General features: G+C 39.5%; 1 protein-coding gene across 3 annotated transcripts in view; it reads right to left on the bottom strand.

The window, feature by feature from the left end:
• Window positions 1-10,178, bottom strand: part of tab2 (TGF-beta activated kinase 1 (MAP3K7) binding protein 2) — a 57,766-nt gene extending 47,588 nt beyond the window's left edge. For 2 of the 3 annotated variants that reach the window (XM_075458523.1, XM_075458522.1), the window contains exon 1: window positions 9,771-10,178. The gene's annotated coding sequence lies outside the window, so the exon portion shown is untranslated. The remainder of the gene's footprint in view (window positions 1-9,770) is intronic. The other variant, XM_075458520.1, reaches the window with a different exon arrangement.
• Between the last annotated feature and the right edge of the window lie 2,825 nt (window positions 10,179-13,003).

The raw sequence follows: 13,003 nt of genomic DNA on the forward strand, positions 1-13,003 counted from the left end.
ATTCTGCACACAACATGCAGCCCAAGTAACACCACAGTAACGTGGACCTGTTATGACATATCTAACTACGAGTGGAGACAGGCCAATAGCTCGGGAGGCGTGCATGTGTGTGTGGCTCCGTGCAGAGGGTTGCTTTGCTGCGCAATACTTTCTACTTAAAGGTGGGGTAGGGGTTCTTTTTCTGGAGCATTTTTTTACATATTGCTTGAAATACTCTTCACACCCCCTCATTGCAACCAATTAATTAAAAGTTTTGACACAAATATGAAAAGTTTTAGTGGCCTCTAGAACGTACAATCTAGGAAAAACAGTATCCAATCATACTGAACGGACCGTTAATGATGATTGGATTCTGATGCCGTCTATCAAACTGCAACCTGCTCCCCCCCCCCCCCCCCCGTGCGCGTACCCTGCTCCGTGAACGAATTACGCGTCCAGAAGCTTGGCAGGAAGCTAAACTAGAGCCAGCTTGGCTAGCACCTAGCATTATTAAACGTGTAGTTAGCATATACTAAATACTAAATACGGCAACGATCGATGCTTGCTGTCAGAACAGCGCTCGTGCACCTTCGTGCTCGTTCATGTACTCTAGAGGCGTGCCTTCGGGGGGAAAGTGAAGAAAAGGGTTGGGACTTTTTACCTGTGTATTTTCAAAATGCAGCTTCGCTGGACTCAAAATCCAGGATCTCCTACCCTACCTTTAAGGTTATACTATGAAGAAAAGTTCTCACAGGTTACCAGGAAAGATCATTGACACCATCATAAAGTAAGAAGCTCCAAAAGCCCTCACCTTTAGAAGATGTTGGATCACTGCTTACTAAAACAAAGTTAATGGCTCCCTCTGTGAAGGGAAAATACTTCCATTCAAGTATCACAGCAATTAAGGATTTTATCACCAAAACCAGCTCAGGTGGTTATATCCAGCATGTGCTCAACTGGACAGCTAGATTAAAGGCCTCTCCCAATGAAAAGCTGAAAGATGGAATGGGACAAACGATGTGGGACAGAGCAGTCCCTGTATGGTACCTGTGAACAGCACAGAAGAAGAAAAGCTTTCTATTAGGGCTGAGGGGCCAGGGCCTGCCAACAGGATAAGCAGAGGAGTGATAAGACAACCGCTGCCAATATCCGTTCTTCAGAAAACATGCTACAGGAAAGCAAACTCACAATGTGCCTGCTCATAAAACATCAGTTCCATTTACTGAAAAGTGACTCGTTCTGTTTAAGACAGAAACACTAAACAATTAGCTGGAATGTTAGATATTTTTTATAAAAGCGTCTGCTAAATGCCCAAACATAACCATAAGCAGCAATCATTTAAAAAGTTCCCCAACTCTCTGTCATCCATCTTAGCACTTGTAGGTTTATTTTTTCTGTTAATGCAGGTCAAAACAATCAGCAGTTATAAAGCCATGATACAGCTGAGGAGCATATCAACTTTCTTGTTTTACCTGTACATAGTTCATCAAATAATGCCTGCATAGAGACATCCCTGTTTAGACCAATATAGATTAGTCATGGACTGGATAACCTTTTTATTGATCGAAACCCCACTTTCCCTCAACAGCTATAGTTCTCAGTAGTTTCACTCACAGCTTCTTGTCCTTGCTACCAACTCAGCGTGCTTTTTTTCCTGACACCTCTCTCCGTGTTTCCTGCATAGTCAGTGGCAGTGAAAGCATGATAGAAAAAACACTATATACAGCCATAACCTACAGTCTGTGTGCAATCAGTTCAGGTTTGTGTGTGCCATTTCACTGGAGCAGCACTTTCTGCTGCACAGATTTTTTCTGCGGGAGATCATGCTACATGTAGACATTTTAAAAATGGAGGTGCAAACTCTTGAAAGGCAGCCTACTGCAGTAGTTCTAGACATCTTTTGGATCTGATTTTTTTCTCAGTGAAAGCACATTTTTCTTTGCTGGTTTGTATACTGTGTGGCTGGAATTACTTGGGCTGGTAATTCTGGCACATCCTTTCTTTTTAACATCTGTTATGATACAGAACCATGACAATGGGAAAGTTGTTTGCATGAGGACAGTTGCTAATTGAGCTTTCCAAAGCACAAATAAGACAGAATAAGACAGATCAGCTGAAGACGAGACATCTCGGGTGCCGAACAAGAACAAAAAGAGCAAGGAAAAGGAAGTTTAAACCATTTCTTTCCTAGATCACAATGAGATGGCTAGACAATAAAATGGGCAATCTTGAAGCCTGAACAAGGATGCAGCTGGAGTATTGGGAAAACAGCATCATTTGTTTCAACGAGACATGGCTGCAGGAACAGCTCTAACGCCTCTACCCAGCTTTCAGACAGAAAGGGAACGTAAAGGAGGATTACAGAGCTTGTTAACAACAGAAGGTGTAACCCTGGACATGTCACAGATGCCATTATAAAATCAGAGTTTTTTGAGCAGAGCAACAGTCTGGAAATGCTTTAAGTGACCACCAGCTGACACGGTCTTGATGGGCTGATTTTCAGTCCCAGTTTCTGATAACAGAAATATGTGAATGAGTCGCATTATTATAAACACAGCTGAATTAATACTTACATTTTACCGTTTTTACTAAAAGATGGGACTTTAGAGCATGCACTGGGCACAAAGGCCCTTTGGAGCCCAGTTGAGTGTGTACATGCAGTGATTTGAAGCCAGAGTGTGTGCCCTGTATCATACAAAGACAATGAGAGCATTAGTTACACAAGTATGTTTTTGCATTCACTCTAAATGAGCAGTTTGAAGTGATTGTTCACTAAATCCCAACAACTATAGAACCAAATTCTTTTAATGCCAGCACTCTATCTTCAAGCCTTGAGCAGATGTCAACAGTCAAGCAACGGTGAAGATCTTCACTGGAGATGACAGTAAGGTGTTCTATTAGCATGGGACCAATAAGCACTTCCAAATGAGTGTTTATCCATCCAAAATGCATGAGCCCCGGAGATGTTCAGGAGAATGTGCAACAATTTGGTCTGCTTTCACCAGCACACCTACGCTCAGTCTCATACACTGCATCACCAGCTCATGTGCTAGAGACGAGTGAAAGTGTTGGGAACATTTCTGTTCCCACATGCCACTGCTCTGGAACATCTCTAGAACACTTCAGGACTCCAAAGCGAATGTGAATGCGGCTTAAAAGATGACAAAAGATAATAACCGAGCAGCACGTCACAGGATTTGACAACTTTTAAACCGTCTTAACATCTTGTAAGATCATTCCACCCCTTGGGAAGTTTGCCACACACGCATAAAATGTCTCCAAATGGAGTACAGCTTTAGCTTGTGGATTGCTGACTCTGCAGCAGGCCGTCTCGGTCAAGCAGCAGGTTCACAGTGGGGAGTTCAACCTCCACCTATACACCCTCTCTAAACTAAGATATGCAAATACATCTATGCATTACGGGATTGTGACACAGATCAGTGACATCGGTCCGATATCCAATTAGTGAATGATGTGAGCACAGGGGCCTGATACAGATATCAAATTGGACCCAACTCTAATATCTATTAACAGAAATGTATTTCCACTGAACTTTTCTGATAATATAGAGCAAAGGTGGGCCTGAAGTTCAAAAGTCAAGAGAAACAAACAACTTTAAAAGCATTCATCCCATAATGCTTAACCTTACTTAAATAACATAATACATACATAATTAAACCTTTACTTAAAAAACCTACTCTTGACTCAGAAGTGTTAGCTCATTATAGACCTATATCCAATCTCCCTTTTATGTCTAAAGTTCTTGAAAAAATAGTTGCAGCTCAGCTTTGTGATCACTTACACAGAAATAATCTGTTTGAAGAGTTTCAGTCAGGATTCAGAGTGCATCATAGCACAGAAACTGCACTGCTGAAAGTTACCAATGATCTCCTCTTAGCCTCTGATAGCGGACTTGTGTCTGTGCTTGTCCTGTTGGATCTCAGTGCTGCATTTGATACGGTCGATCACAGTATCTTATTACAGAGACTTGAACATGTTATTGGGATTAAAGGAACTGCATTAGGCTGGTTTAAGTCATATTTATCTGATAGATTTCAGTTTGTTCTTGTAAATGAAGAATCTTCCTCACACACCAGAGTAAGTCATGGAGTTCCTCAGGGTTCTGTGCTTGGACCGATTCTTTTCACTTTATACATGCTTCCATTAGGTAACATTATTAGACAGCATGGCATAAATTTCCATTGCAATGCTGATGATACTCAGCTGTACTTATCTATAAAACCAGATGAACCCAATAGGTTGGTCAGACTACAAGCATGTCTTAAAGACATAAAGACCTGGATGACTCAGAACTGTCTGCTTCTAAATTCAGACAAAACTGAAGTCGTTATCTTTGTCTTAGATTGTCTAGCTATATAGTTACTCTAGATCGTATTTCCTTGGCTTCTAGTACTACAGTGAGGAACCTTGTAGTTATTTTTGACCAGAATTTATCATTTGACTCGCATATAAAACAGGTTTCTAGGACTGCCTTCTTTTACCTTTTTAATATTCCCAAATATGCCTCTGCTTCCTGAACCCAAACTGGCAGCTGGTTCCACAAACACCCTTTCTCACTTTAAGACCAGGCTTAAAACTTTCCTTTTTGATAAAGCTTATTGTTAGGGATGGCTCAGGTGACCCTGAAAAATCCCATAGTTAAGCTGCTATAGGCCTAGCCTGCTGGCGGACCTCCCATGATGCACCTCTGCTCCCTTTCCTCTCCATGCACATGTGACATCATTGTTGTCATTAACTTGTGTTTCTCTCTCTCAGCAGGTGTCCCTGGCCTGGTGTTATGGTGTTTGTTGTCCCCTCTTTCCTGTCCTCTCAGCCCCCAGCTGGTCGAGGCGGATGGCCGCACTTCCTGGTTCTGGTGGAGGTTTCTTCCTGTTAAAAGGGAGTTTTTTTCTCTCGACAGTCGCCTCGTGCACAGTCAGGATGCTGGGATTGGATCAAAGAGAAGATTTGGTGTTTTTTTTAAATTGGCTCTGTGTGTACAAATTGGACTAATTTGGAATTGAATTAATAGGATTTGATTGGATTATGATTACAATAAATTGGACTATAATTGGACTGTGTCATTGAGGTGCCTTGAGATGAAATTTGTTGTAATTTGGCGCTATATAAATGAAACTGAAATTAATTTAATTCAATTGAATGATCAAAGTTTAAAGTCTAAATCAAAAGGTGTGTCCATCATAGTCAATGTATCTGTGATGTACATGGTGACAACAAGACAAATCAGGCAAAAGCAGCAAGATTTATTGCCCATACATTTTTCATATAATATTAGGCAAATTGCTGATAAAAATGACCTGCTTGTTTTTTGTAACTTAAAGTGTGACTGTCACCTCATCACCCATCAAATGTATTAAATATATAAAGGCACTACAGGGAATTTTTGTGAACATCTAAAATATGCAAAAGTCATAAATAGCAACTATCAAAGCTATTTAGAGCTGTTGAGAAAATATTAATGTGCCAAACATCCTAAAATGGAAACTTTCCGCAGCACTTTGTTTCATTTTCCAGAACAAAAGGAAACACAGGCTACTTGTGTTTTAACATGGGTAAGCAGTGTTTCCCGCAGCGCATTATAGTCAAGGCGGCCGCCTTAGCAAACTCGCACTGCCGCCTTGCCAACGTTCCCAAAAAAAAAAAACTTTTTTTTTTTTTTTTTTTTAAACCGAAGTAATAATGCTTTGCCAGGCTCAGACATGCATTGCTAACATTGAATTGCGACACCTACTGGTTGTTAATGTAAATAGTTAATAATGTAAATAAAAAAGTGTTACAGCTCTTAAACAGCTTCGTTATTGCTCTAACAGCCCCCCCACCCCCACCCCCACCCCACCCCCCGCCACCCGCCGGAACGCTATCAGCGCAAAACCCCTGGTCCCGGCCGACGACTCACCACCTTGACTAAGCAATTTCCTGCGGGAAACACTGGTATGTTTCAGCTCTACTGTAATAATAATTATATTGTATCACAATTGTCTTTTATAACACACTACATCTTATTTATATAACCTTAACATTTTTACAAGACATTACCTAATCTCAAAGCATCTTCACTTTCTTATCTGCATTAGTACTGCAACACTAACAGTTAGTCAGTTTGACAAGTAAAACTTGGCTTTTCATCCTGTGTGCTAAACAAATGTCTGAGTTATAAATGGGTAGAACATGAAGAATTGGTTCATATTGCCCTGCCCAACTAATCACGTGTAGCTTCAAACTGCTGCAGATACACAAAACTCATGAGATACATCCCTTATTAAAGGTGCATCACAGTGGATCAGCAAACTGAGGGAGTGCAAGCAGTTAAAAGTTTCAGGTATGCAATGGAGTGTCTAATTCAGTCAGGACGTGATGCAAAAACATGCAAGATGTACAGACTGTGGATGAGGATGACTGTTTTTATGTTGGTATCATATCTAAATAATAACTTTATTTGCATAGCACTGTTCCAAAAATAAAAGAAATGAATAAATACAAGATTACAGTGCTTTACAGTAAAAGAAAATTATATATTAATGTGTTTCACAGCAACGATGAGCCAGTGGAAAGCAACACACAGGTTAGCATCAACTCTTAAACACTTGCTGAATTACACTTGTCAAATAGAATTAGTGACTTTTATTCCCTTTTTTTTTTCTTTTGCACATTTTTCTCTAAAAAGCACTAAGTTGAAAAAAAATGAACATACTCCTTTTCTTCCTTCTTGTGCTCCCTGAAGACATGCACCTAAATCACTACTCTGTCTGGACTACACAGACACACAAGAGGCAAAAACAGTTGCCATGGCTGGCACCGGTCGTGTTGGTAATGGGAAAAACCACAAGTGAATGTCACCTCGAGTCAAAGGCTGTTGGTCATGACGAGGACCTTTGCAACCAGGAAACGAGATTTTCTGATATGTGACTATTTTGTAAAATTCACAAAGCTCCTGATCAACATTCTGGTTGCATACGGACAGTTTAGTACGGAGAGTTTTTTTTTTTGCTCAAACTTCTGTAAAAGAAACTAAGCATGGATGAAATGATAGTGTAGATCCAATATGCAGCTCGTGTTATATTTGAGCAGACCTTAGGTTTTTTAGACATGATTTTTGCCTCTTCATGATGATTTGTAAAGAGCTTTTCTCCCTTTGATTTCTAACATTTGAATTGTAAACCTGGGCAGGCGCAGCAGTGTCAGACTCACTACATGTTACTTAACCCTTGGACTGAGGAGGACCATGAGGAGCATGTGTAATGGAAGCCTCCATTTAGAGTAGAGAAGTCAGGAGAAGTCGACAGGGGGAGGGGGCTCTCTTCCTGACAGCCACACACTATGAAGGGGGGAGGGTTAAAAACACCAAGATCTCTTCCTGAGTCTGCAGTATTGGCCATGTGATGGATCCTTCCCTTCCGCCTACTTGACTCACAGTTAGCATTACAGGACTTACTAGGCCGACGCTCAACTAACTGCAGAAAATGCACGCTGTGTTTCCGTATCTATGACGAGTGGATGAGCACAGAAGCCAGCTAATAACACAGCAAATCTGTGATTGCTGCCGGAGAGACTCTACCGACAGCAAGAGACACAGAAACCATTTTCCAGAGTTCGACTGATACTTCACTGTCAGTCCAAACAAGCATTTGTACTCCATCCAGACATACTCGCATGCAGTAATTATCTTTCCCCTTGTGAAAGGGGGAAAAAACTACACCCCCACCCTTTGCTGAGCAGTGATAACTTGTACAAACTGCGAATGATAAATCAGGAAACAGGTTTTACAGGAAAGAAGCCTTTAAGTGTTGGCACAGTCCTCGTAACAACATACCACAACCTTAGTTTGTTCCGAAACACGGGTTTAAGCCCTGTTTGTTTATTGTACAGAAGCAAACTTCTTAACCTCCATCAACAGGCATCAAGAAAAACTCTACATCTGTGCAGGGCTCATTAAGCCCACCAGCTTTTACCTAAGAACATCCAAATAAAGCAAAGAGCAGTTTGTCATTTATACAAAGTACATGATCTGCAGAAGAATCCCGACTTCATACACTCATACGAGCCCTGAGCAGTCACTGCTGAGTGGCAAATCAGCGAGGTCTCCTGGCAACATATTCACGCAGCTACAGGCACACATGGTTTCAGTTAGGGGTCTGCACCTATAAACAGTTGGCCATGGCAGCTTATTGGTCAGGAAGTGCAGTGTTGACTGCAAGTCAAGACAGGCACAAGCTGCTAATGAATGACATACACTCTCACAGTGGAGCTGCGACAACACTGGCTGTGTTAAGACTGACAGAGAAGGGATTCTGAGCCATTTAGGAGTTGTGAATAAACTCATCCATTTTAAAACCAGAGCAGTTCAACTGCCAGACCACCTCTGCTGAGGGAGAAGTAACAGTCTGTGCTTTAACCGTCATTTACAACCACATCGAGATAACCTCACGTTTAGCAGGAAAACTTGACTTGGACATAGATTACCTGCCAAACTATCTGGCAGACTCTCCAGCCACCACCAACCTTTTGCATCATTTGACTGATGGCTAGTGTAAATATGAAGACGAGCCTGAGTAAGACTAAATGAATACAGTCTGTCGGAACACACCCAGAAGGGTGTCCAAATGCTACCCACAATCAAAAGGGGTTGAGAAAACAAAGAAAAAGATGATTCACTTTGGATGGACTCACCACAAGAAAATAACCAACAAAGATCTGCTGGGAACACACATTTCCCCTCACACTCAGTCAAGTTCCATCAAATCTTTCAAACAACTGTTAATATAAATCATATGTACTACCACCCATCCTGACAGTTTAGTGGCCACAAAGGAATAAATAATGCATGACTGAAAGAAGTCAACATGTTGAAATGTTAAATGATCTCAGAACAACACATGCCCATCCTGGCTGTACCAAGAACAACAACTGAGCCATCATCCTGCAAAGGTCAAGACCCCTAAAGACCCCCTCCTGAACCAATCATCATCTGCCAACAATCTGACACATTCTGTGGAAAATGAGTAGGGAACAGACACACAACTGAAGTTACAACAGGTTGTTCTGAACTCGGCCAACACCGAAACCACTCAGTGTGTGTTAGATCCGTGTGCATTAATGAAGGGCACGACACATTTAGAAGCCTACAGGGTGGAAACTGCTGTGGAGACTTCACAGTTCGTTTTCATTTCCAAGTCTCCCCGTTCCACAGAATCTGAGTTTTCAGGCAAAGGTAAACGGCTAGCTGCGGTGTGATGGCAGCCTTTGGAGGGTTGGTAGAGAGAAAGCAGCCCGGGTAGGAGGTTATATGAAGTTACAGTTTTATGATTGAACGTTTCCATCCACGAATAATCTTGAGGCGTTTCAACGGAGGGTTCAATGGAAAAAGTAGCATGGGCTAACACGGGCTACAAAACATGTAGCGCCATGCAGCGGAATACTTCCACAAAGCGGCCCACAATCTCCACATTTAGTTCTGAACCTTAAAGAGGACACAGGGGAGACGATAGCAATTTACTTTCAAGCTTTATGGGGATTTGCTAACTCCGTGTAGCTGGGATCGGCTTCGAAACACTCCAGCTAGCTGACTTAGCTAGCCGATTGCTGTAGACAAAAACTTTTTCCACATCTGAAAACTTTTTCTCTCCATTTTCCTTTAAACAGACTGGGGCCGTACACACAAGCACTTACCGCGGAAGACATTGAAAAGTGTTTTCTCCCCACGGTAAAGCCATTAAAACGATATTCTTCTGGTTGTTGCTAATTGGCCAAAGTGTTAATTAAATGTAACTTGCCTTCCAGTCCCCACTGCCGCTGCCGCTCCCCGGGCCGACTTCAATACCCGAGACAGCCGCCGGGCCTCCGAAGGGCCGCGGAGCTGGGAAAAAAGCAGTAAGGGGTCCAGCAACTAGCAGGCAGAAGAAGAGCCAACTGCACCGAGGCCCTGGGCCTTCTGTGTCCTCGAAATAGCGTAAGGGGGAGGTAAAGTGAGCCTCAGCTCTCCGCTGTTTGACAGAGACTCAGGAAAACCTTATTGACAGCTCCTCGTCTTCTGCCCCCTCCCCTCAGCAGCCTTTCACTTTTCTCTTTTTCCTCACTTCCAGCAGATACGAATCAAAATACTGTCTCAGAATATGGCGGCTGCTTGATCGAGCTACTATCGCGAGAAGAAGAATTGTTATTCTTTTTTTCTTTTTTTTTCTACTTTGCGAAGTTGTTGCGAAGGGAGGTGAACGTTAGGATTGCAAAATATGCCGCTTGCATCTCCAGAGGATGTAAACGAAGGAAATAAAAGCATGTTTCATGGAATAAAAGCATGTTTCATGGAATAAAAGCATGTTTCATGGAATAAAAGCATGTTTCATGGAATAAAAGCATGTTTCAGGGAATAAAAGCATGTTTCATGGAATAAAAGCATGTTTCATGGAATAAAAGCATGTGTCATGGAATAAAAGTATGTTTCAGGGAATAAAAGTATGTTTCAGGGAATGAAAGTATGTTTCAGGGAATAAAAGCATGTTTCATGGAATAAAACCATGTTTCTACAAGCTTGTATCATGGAATAAAAGTATGTGTCATGGAATAAAAGTATGTTTCAGGGAATAAAAGTATGTTTCAGGGAATGAAAGTATGTTTCAGGGAATAAAAGCATGTTTCATGGAATAAAACCATGTTTCTACAAGCTTGTATCATGGAATAAAAGTATGTGTCATGGAATAAAAGTATGTTTCAGGGAATAAAAGTATGTTTCAGGGAATAAAAGTATGTGTCATGGAATAAAAGTATGTTTCAGGGAATAAAAGTATGTTTCAGGGAATAAAAGTATGTTTCAGGGAAAAAAAACATGTTTCAGGGAATAAAAGTATGTTTCAGGGAATAAATGAATATTTCATGGAATAAAAGCATGTTTCTATAAGTTTGTTTCAGGGAATAAAAGCATGTTTCAGGGAATACAAGCATGTTTCTATAAGCATGTTTCATGGAATAAAAGTATGTTTCATGGAATAAAAGCATGTTTCATGGAATAAAAGTATGTTTCATGGAATAAAAGCATGTTTCTATAAGCATGTTTCATGGAATAAAAGCATGTTTCATGGAATAAAAGCATGTTTCATGGAATAAAAGTATGTTTTAGGGAATAAAAGTATGTTTCATGTAATAAAAACATGTTTCATGGAATAAAAGCATGTTTATACAAGCATGTAACATGGAATAAAAGTATGTTTCATGGAATAAAAGCATGTTTCTATAAGCATGTTTATTGGAATAAAAGCATGTTTCACGGAATAAAAGTATGTTTCAGGGAATTAAAGCATGTTTCATGGAATAAAAGCATGTTTCTACAAGCATGTATCATGGAATAAAAGTATGTTTCAGGGAATAAAAGCATGTTTCATGGAATAAAAGCATGTGTCATGGAAAAAAAACATGTTTCAGGGAATAAAAGTATGTTTCAGGGAATAAATGAATGTTTCATGGAATAAAAGCATGTTTCATGGAATAAAAGTATGTTTCAGGGAATAAAAGTATGTTTCAGGGAATAAAAGTATGTTTCAGGGAATAAAAGCATGTGTCATGGAAAAAAAACATGTTTCAGGGAATAAAAGTATGTTTCAGGGAATAAATGAATATTTCATGGAATAAAAGCATGTTTCTATAAGTTTGTTTCAGGGAATAAAAGCATGTTTCAGGGAATACAAGCATGTTTCTATAAGCATGTTTCATGGAATAAAAGTATGTTTCATGGAATAAAAGCATGTTTCTATAAGCATGTTTCATGGAATAAAAGCATGTTTCATGGAATAAAAGCATGTTTCATGGAATAAAAGTATGTTTTAGGGAATAAAAGTATGTTTCATGTAATAAAAACATGTTTCATGGAATAAAAGCATGTTTATACAAGCATGTAACATGGAATAAAAGTATGTTTCATGGAATAAAAGTATGTTTCAGGGAATTAAAGCATGTTTCATGGAATAAAAGCATGTTTCTACAAGCATGTATCATGGAATAAAAGTATGTTTCAGGGAATAAAAGCATGTTTCATGGAATAAAAGCATGTGTCATGGAAAAAAAACATGTTTCAGGGAATAAAAGTATGTTTCAGGGAATAAATGAATGTTTCATGGAATAAAAGCATGTTTCATGGAATAAAAGCATGTTTCTATAAGTATGTTTCATGGAATAAAAGCATGTTTCAGGGAATACAAGCATGTTTCTATAAGCATGTTTCATGGAATAAAAGTATGTTTCATGGAATAAAAGCATGTTTATATAAGAATGTTTCATGGAATAAAAGCATGTTTCTACAAGCATGTATCATGGAATAAAAGCATGTTTCAGGGAATAAAAGCATGTTTCATGGAATAAAAGCATGTGTCATGGAAAAAAAACATGTTTCAGGGAATAAAAGTATGTTTCAGGGAATAAAAGCATGTTTCATGGAATAAAAGCATGTTTCTATAAGCATGTATCATGGAATAAAAGTATGTTTCAGGGAATAAAAGCATGTTTCATGGAATAAAAGCATGTTTCTACAAGCATGTATCATGGAATAAAAGTATGTTTCAGGGAATAAAAGCATGTTTCATGGAATAAAAGCATGTTTCATGGAATAAAAGCATGTTTCATGGAATAAAAGCATGTTTCATGGAATAAAAGTATGTTTCAGGGAATAAAAGCATGTTTCATGGAATAAAAGCATGTTTCATGGAATAAAAGCATGTGTCATGGAATAAAAGCATGTTTCATGGAATAAAAGTATGTTTCAGGGAATAAAAGCATGTTTCATGGAATAAAAGCATGTTTCATGGAATAAAAGCATGTGTCATGGAATAAAAGCATGTTTCAGGGAATAAAAGTATGTTTCAGGGAATAAAAGCATGTTTCAGGGAATAAAAGTATGTTTCAGGGAATAAAAGCATGTTTCAGGGAATAAAAGCATGTTTCATGGAATAAAAGCATGTTTCTATAAGCATGTTTCATGGAATAAATGCATGTTTCATGGAATAAAAGCATGTTTCAGGGA

The sequence above is a fragment of the Odontesthes bonariensis genome, chromosome 24, assembly GCF_027942865.1.
Source record: "Odontesthes bonariensis isolate fOdoBon6 chromosome 24, fOdoBon6.hap1, whole genome shotgun sequence".
In the NCBI taxonomy this organism is placed as follows: domain Eukaryota; kingdom Metazoa; phylum Chordata; class Actinopteri; order Atheriniformes; family Atherinopsidae; genus Odontesthes; species Odontesthes bonariensis.